This window comes from Arachis hypogaea, chromosome 19 (assembly GCF_003086295.3).
Source record: "Arachis hypogaea cultivar Tifrunner chromosome 19, arahy.Tifrunner.gnm2.J5K5, whole genome shotgun sequence".
Classification (NCBI taxonomy): domain Eukaryota; kingdom Viridiplantae; phylum Streptophyta; class Magnoliopsida; order Fabales; family Fabaceae; genus Arachis; species Arachis hypogaea.
In genome coordinates this window covers 70108488-70115712 of record NC_092054.1, presented here as the reverse complement: position 1 = coordinate 70115712, position 7225 = coordinate 70108488, and positions in this window count along the sequence as shown.

Below are 7225 nucleotides of genomic sequence, written 5' to 3'. Positions count from 1 at the left end.
TGTTACCTGATATAAACAGAATTGCACACAACTCAAAGTATCATTCATTGTGGCTAAAAGATATTTAAATCTTGATTAAACTTAAAAATTTGAATGCAAATTCACTAGAAAAAGATAGAAAAGATGCTCATGCATCACAACACCAAACTTGAATTGTTGCTTGTCCTCAAGCAATCAAAACTAATATAGGCCTTGGATGTGAATTTTCATGAGAAGTGAGTGTTCAATTAAGCTCCTGTCTCTTCTTTGAGTGGGGTTTATACTCTGCAATCCTGAATAGTTTTGGCATCTCATTCTCCTTTGAACTAGAGGAATGTCACTGTCATTTGGAATTGGAATCTGGATAATATTATGAATTCTCTGGCCTTTTTATTTCGGATTAATCCTTGAACACAGCAAATTTTCTTTCATTCTCTTTTCTTTGGTGCTTTGCACCTTGAGCCTAGTTGTGACTTTAAATGTTTTGTCTCAAGCTTCACTTGACATAAAAATACCATAAGCACTTAACTAGGGAACTCTCTTTGAGTTCTGATTTTTCTTTTAATTACTCCCAGATAGTGGTGCTCAAAGCCTTTAGCATACTCTATAATTGTAGTTGGCCTTGACTCTCAGTGCTCTGTCTCAAGAGTTACTTGACACATTCACACCACAAGTATATGGCTAGGAAAACAACTCTTTGAGCTTTTAATCATATTTGACCTTCCTAGCCATTGATGCTCAGAGTCGTGGACCTTGCTTTTCTTTATTTTCTTTTTGCTATTTTGTTTTTTGCTTCCAGGATTAAGCTTTTGTTTAATTTAGAGAATTCATAATAGTTTTCTAAATTCCTGTTCATCATGCATCAACATCCTTTGATTCAAATTCAAATATGCACTGCTCATATCATGCATTCAAAATCACAGATAATAACACCACATTTAAGTAAATAAGACTAATCTTCAGTATAAACTCAATTTCTCATGCAATACATCACTTCTTTCTTTTTATCTTTGGATTCAAGTTCAGTGAGTGGTACATGAGACATATCTTCAATTAAAAGATAAATAACCGAAATTTTAAAATAACAGAATTAAACTAGAACTTAGGACTCAGAATTACTAAAGATCATGCAGACATTCAAGTAAAGTAGCAGAAAACAGGAATATAGCATAATAAGGACGGAAGGAAATATAGAATGAAAGGAACTCAGCCACCTCAATTATCCTAGTGGCCATCTCATTCTTCAGGCTGTGCTCCTCCATGAAGAACATTCATCTCCCTTAGTAGTTGGGTTGCCTCCCAACAAGTGCTTCTTTAACGTCAATAGCTTGACAGTTAATTGTTGCCTTTTCTTCCTCTTCTTCCAGTTAGTTAAGAGAAATTACTTTAGTGGACATGAGGAGAAAAGTGGTACCCACTAAAAAGCAACTCCCATACGACTCTCTAATTCACTGGATCTAAAGAAATCATATTCAAGTGTTGGGGGAGAAGACTTCAATTCAAATATGGGTGGTGCATTTAGATTTTTCTTCTCAGGATCATGCATGCGTAGAATTGAAGGGACTTGTATGGCTTCCTTCTGAATTATTGGAATGTGCAAGCATGGGGTGTGCATGGCTTCCTCCTTTGTTTGTGCATCTTTTTCTTCTTCCATGTGTGAGGGTGAAGAGTTCTCTAATTCAATGGAGTATAAACTCTTTTGATTGATTTCCTCATTTTCTTTCATAGGATCTTGCATTGTATCTCTTGGGAAGGAATTTGCTTGTATCTTGTCCAGGTGCTTGATAATAAACTCCGCATGTTTCTCTATATTGTTGACACTCATCCTCATATCATGTTTGCATTCTTTCATGAGAAGCTCAAGAGCTGATAGTTCTTGATATGAATAAGCAGACGGTGGCTCTTGATATGAATAAAAATAGGAGGATGGTTCTTGGTATGAGTAGGGAGATGGTGGCTCTTGATATGAGTAGAAAGATGATGGTTCTTGATATGGATAGAGAGGTGGTGGTTCTTGGTATGAATATGGAGATGGTGGTTCTTGATAGTTGGAATATGGAGCACTGAAGTTTCTTTGGTTTTGACTTTGCCAACCAAAATTCAGATAGTTCCTCCATCCACAATAATATGAATCACTCATTAGGTGTGAGTAGTAACCCATGTGATCTCTCTCCGTTATTTTTTCTTAGCACAAAACACCAAACAGAATTAAACGCATCATGTGGTAAACAAGCAAGTAAAGAAGAGAGAACATAAAGAAAAATAAAAATAATAAAAAAATAAAAATAAAATAAAATATAAAAGAAAACAAAAATAAAAGAAAAATAAAATAAAGAAAATAGACTGAATAATTAAGAAAATAAAATAACTAATAAGCAAAAAGGAGTATAAAATTTAAACTCAATAAATAAAATAACTAGGAACAATAAAACAACTAAGGGGACACCAAACTTAATTTCAGAAATTAAGAGAAAAAATTTAAATAAAATAAATCAAAATAATTTTTTTTTAAATTTAAAGAAATAAGTTAAATGAAATTAAAGCAAAAACGCCTAATCTAAGCAATCAAACAACTAATAGTTGTCAATCATAGTCAATCCCCAGCAACGACACCAAAAACTTGGTGCGGAATTTATAACCCACAAACTAACTGGCAAGTGCACCGGATCTTACCAAGTAATACCTCAGGTGAGTGAGGATCGATCCCACGCGGATTGATGGATTAAGCAACAATGGTTAAGTGATTTGCTTAGTTAGACAAACAGAAAAGAGTGTTGAGAGTTCAAATGCATTAACAGTAATTCAGAGAATCAGAAAAGCAAGCACTAAACAGGTTGTGAAATATATGAAGGAAACAGTTAAGGTTTCAGTAATATCTATCTTCCAGATTGACTTTTCTTACTAACTATTTTAATCATGCAAGATTCAATTCATGGAAAACTATATGTGACTAAACCTTAATTCCTTAGACCTTTTTAGTCTCCTCTAACCTTCATCAACCGCCAATTCCTTGGTCACTTGATTCCGATTAGAGGGTTAAGTTCAATTCTAGTTTATATGCCACAGAAATCCTAATTACCCAAATATAATAGAATTATATGTCACGTATCCCGTTAAGTCCAGATAATTAGAAATTTTGGAGAAATTTTTTCAAGCTGTTGTTCAAGTAAAGAGCTTTTCCAAGTTATACAAGAACTCAATTAAAAAAAAGGGGTCATACTTCCGTTCCACCCAAATTGATAAGATAAAGAACAAAAATAATTCTTGAAATAGAAACCAGTACATGAATTAAAATAGAAAAATAATAGTATCAATCCATACAATAGACAGAGCTCCTAACCTTAACAGTGGAGGTTTAGTTGCTCATGGTTCAGAGAGAAAACTAGGATTCAAAAAAACTGTAAATTGCGGAATAAGGTAGAAGAGAAGAGAAGAGCCCGAAGGGCTGAGTCTTTTCACTTTCATATCTAATCATAATTAATGTAAATTGTATTTCCTAAAACTAAATGATATCTTTTCCTATTTTTAAGATAAAACAAAAGTTTAACAAACAATTCGTGCAGGCCTTGAGGAGCGAGCGGGGACCACTTGATTTATAAAAGGTGGCGCCAAACTTGGGCTGAACCAAGTTTATCGCCATCACACACGAACGAAGTCTTCATGATTTTCTTTAGTTGGTGCCAAACTTGAAGTGTCTCAAGTTTGGCTTCAAATCCACGCCCTGCATTCTTGGGATAGGTGAGTTGAGGCGCCGAACTTGTAGTGTCTCAAGTTTGGCACCATCAAGGCAGCAAGCAAGGAAGGCATTGTGATGATCATGGCGCTAAACTTGGGATTTTCCAAGTTTGGCACCACCAAGGCAGTACTTTCATATGAAAGGTGTAGACTATTATATATCTTGGAAATCTCTGAAAGTTGGTTTTCTAATGCCACTAGAATCACATCAATTGGACCTCTGTAGCTCAAGTTATTTTTGTTTGAGTGCAAAGAGGTCAGGGTTGACACCATCATCTACTTTCTTCCTCTTCTTCTAGAGAAACTCCATCAAATCCATCTGAATGCTACCTGAAATAAATAGAATTTCACACAACTCAAAGTAGCATTCATAGTGGCTAAAAGATATTTAAATCTTGATTAAACTTAACAATTTGAATGCAAATTCACTAGGAAAAGATAGAAAAGACAATGCGTACGCGTCGCATCTCACTTCTACCACTTGATAAGGGAAAATCGATTCCGCACAAACTCACCGGCAAGTGTATCGGGTCGCATCAAGTAGTAAAACTCACAAAAGTGAGGTCGATCCCACAGGGATTGATGGATTAAGCAACTTTAGTATGGTGATGAATTTAGTTAAGCTAATATTGGTGAATTGAGTGAAATTTGATTAACAGAAAGTAAATTGCAAGAAAACTAGAGTGCAGAATGTAGATTGACAGAAAAGTAAATTACAGGAAGCTTAAATAGATGAAACTTAAAGTGCAAGAAATTAAAAGAGCTGAAACTTAAATTACAAGAAAGGTAAATAACTGAATCTTAAATTTCATGAAAGTTAAAGTGCAGAAACTTAAATGACGAGGAAACATAAATTGCATGAATTATAAAGGGATTTGGGTGCTGGGAATCAAAATAACAGTAAGCAATTGCATATTAAAAGAAATTCAAGAGATCCGAATTGAAGAAAATCAAAGGAATTGATTCTTAGGGACTGGAGATACTGTAATCCACCATGAATCAATTGAGTCTCAACTCCTTTCTCAATCATTTGAGTAGATCTATAGTGGATTGAAATTGATTGGATCCTAATTCCTTGGTAATCCAATCTCTCTAATCACAATCAATCTTGCCAATTCCTTGATCTAATTGTCATGAGAAGAGGTTAAGTGCATTTCTCTCATATGTAAGCCACACTGACTCTCAGGATCTCAATTCCTCCCGAATAGTGTTGATCAAGAGAGTAGTGAAAGATAGAGCTCCAATTCTAATGCTAGTGATTCCCCTTCCGAGGCTCACACAAGCATTCACTGAATTAAACCCCCTTCCGGAGTGAGTAATTCAAAATCAAAATAGAAGATACCCAATAGCTACACAAATGAATAGAGAAGAAGAAGAATTTCATTAATTCATTAGAATTACAATAGAGCTCCTCCCCCTAATGAAATTGGGGTTTATTTCATCATTGCTCTAGCACAAAATAGAAAAGAAAAATTGCAGAAGAAGATGAAGAACAGAAATAAAAAATAAACCAGATCTGCTAAAACTCTAAAACTTTAAAAGACTCTCTAAAAAGAATAACTCAAAGGAAGACTCCTAATGAAATCAAATTCTCCTCTATTTATACACTTTCCAATTCAGTCATCAAGTACTTGGAGTGGGCTTTTTGGCCTCTATTTGAAGTGGGTCTGAAAAGGTACTTCAAGGCTGCATAAGGAGAATGTAGCGTTCTCAAAGAGAGCGCAACGCTCATTCACCGACGCGTACGCATCCCCTGCGCGTGCGCGTCCCTTGCATTTTTGAACCAGCGATGTGTATGCGTATCATATGCGTGCGCGTTGTCACTGTCTTAAGCCTCATCCATGCTTGCGCGTACCATTCATGCGTGTGCATCCTTTAGCAGCGTTCTTTAAATGAGCACTACGTTCGCGCCATGAGCGCTCCACACGCGTGCGCGTGCGCATGGATGGCAAAATATCAACTCCCAGCTTCCGCGCCATCTACGCATTTGCGTGCTTCTTCCCAGATGCTCTATCGACGCGTGCGCGTCAGTGGCAGATCTTCAATCCTAAATTTGAATTTTGTCACAGGTGATCGTTTAGATAACGTAGCGCTCTCTTTGTAAACGAGCGTTGATCACATCCACGCGTATGCGTCATGAACGCGTACGGCGGGTCTTCTAGAATTCTTGCCCTACGCGTAAGCATCCTGTACGTGTCCACGTCTCTAGAGAGCGTAGCGTTCTTCAATTGAGCACAGCATTCTTCTGCAATGCTTATTTATCTGCTTTTTCTTTTCATCTTTTCATCTGCCATCAATCAAACATGCAATCAAAGTCTCACCAAAATCATAAGGTTTTGCATCATTCATAATAATCACCTAATTCTTGTATAAATCTCATGATTTTGTATAAAATTAATAATGTTTGATTGAATCAAGATAAACATGGAACTCCACTCCAATCAATTACTTATTGTGCAAGAAAGTGCATGAAACCTAATGAAAATAGGTAAAAATGCCTAGTAAAACATGCATAAAATGACATGTCATCACAACACCAAACTTAAATCTTGCTTGTCCCCAAGCAAGCAGTAGAACATGAGAAGAAATGCAAGAAAATAGAAAAGCATGTTTGTCCTTATTTGAAAGCACTTAGCCTAGGTTCATGGGGTTTCATGTAGGCTGTAATTGAAGCTCTACTTTTATTAGTTTTCAGGATTGAGATGTTTCTTCAAGTGCTAACTAAGTAGCTGTTGTGAACTTTGTTATTCATCCATCCTTGGTGTTTGATTTTTTTTTGTTTTTTCTTTTGTTGAGAAGCTTACACTTTTATTTGCAGCTAAGTGTTATGTGTTGTAGCAGCATTTTAATTTTGTTTTTCAATCAACACATACAGACCACAAACACTTGGTTCATTCTTCTCAAGAAAATTGATGCCCAGCACCTCTTTGGGTTACTAAATGCTTTGTAATTAGGTTGCTCTTGATAGTGGATTTTCGGTTGATAATCCCAGATTAGTTAATCCAAGTTACCAAGTTTTAAAATACTCCTCAGAAACTAATTATCCAAGCAGATCCTAATACAACAGCACCACAGGCATGTGTCTTAAGGTCCAAGCCATTGGTGTCTAGCTTTATTATTTGTTTCTTTCACTTTTGTTGCCAATTCTTGGCTTTTCTTCCTTTCCTTCTTACTCTTTCTTTTTCCAAGGATATTTATTCATTAAGAGTTCACAAACAACAGCCTAGTTTATACTATAAAGGAACATTCTAACCCTTATCCTTTACTAGTGAGCCTACTTAAACAATCAAACATATATACCACCAATAAACTTTATTATCATCCCTATCAAATTGGACAATCTCATTTTCTGTTTCAACATTTTCTTTTATTTATGCAAAGGGGAACAAGACATGAATTCAAGTAGGATGGCATGATCTAGGCATTTTAAACTAGCAACCCAAAATGATAATACAAAGACAGGTAGCATAATGCAATTTAATTATAACTAAACTAATACCACTCAGCAGGG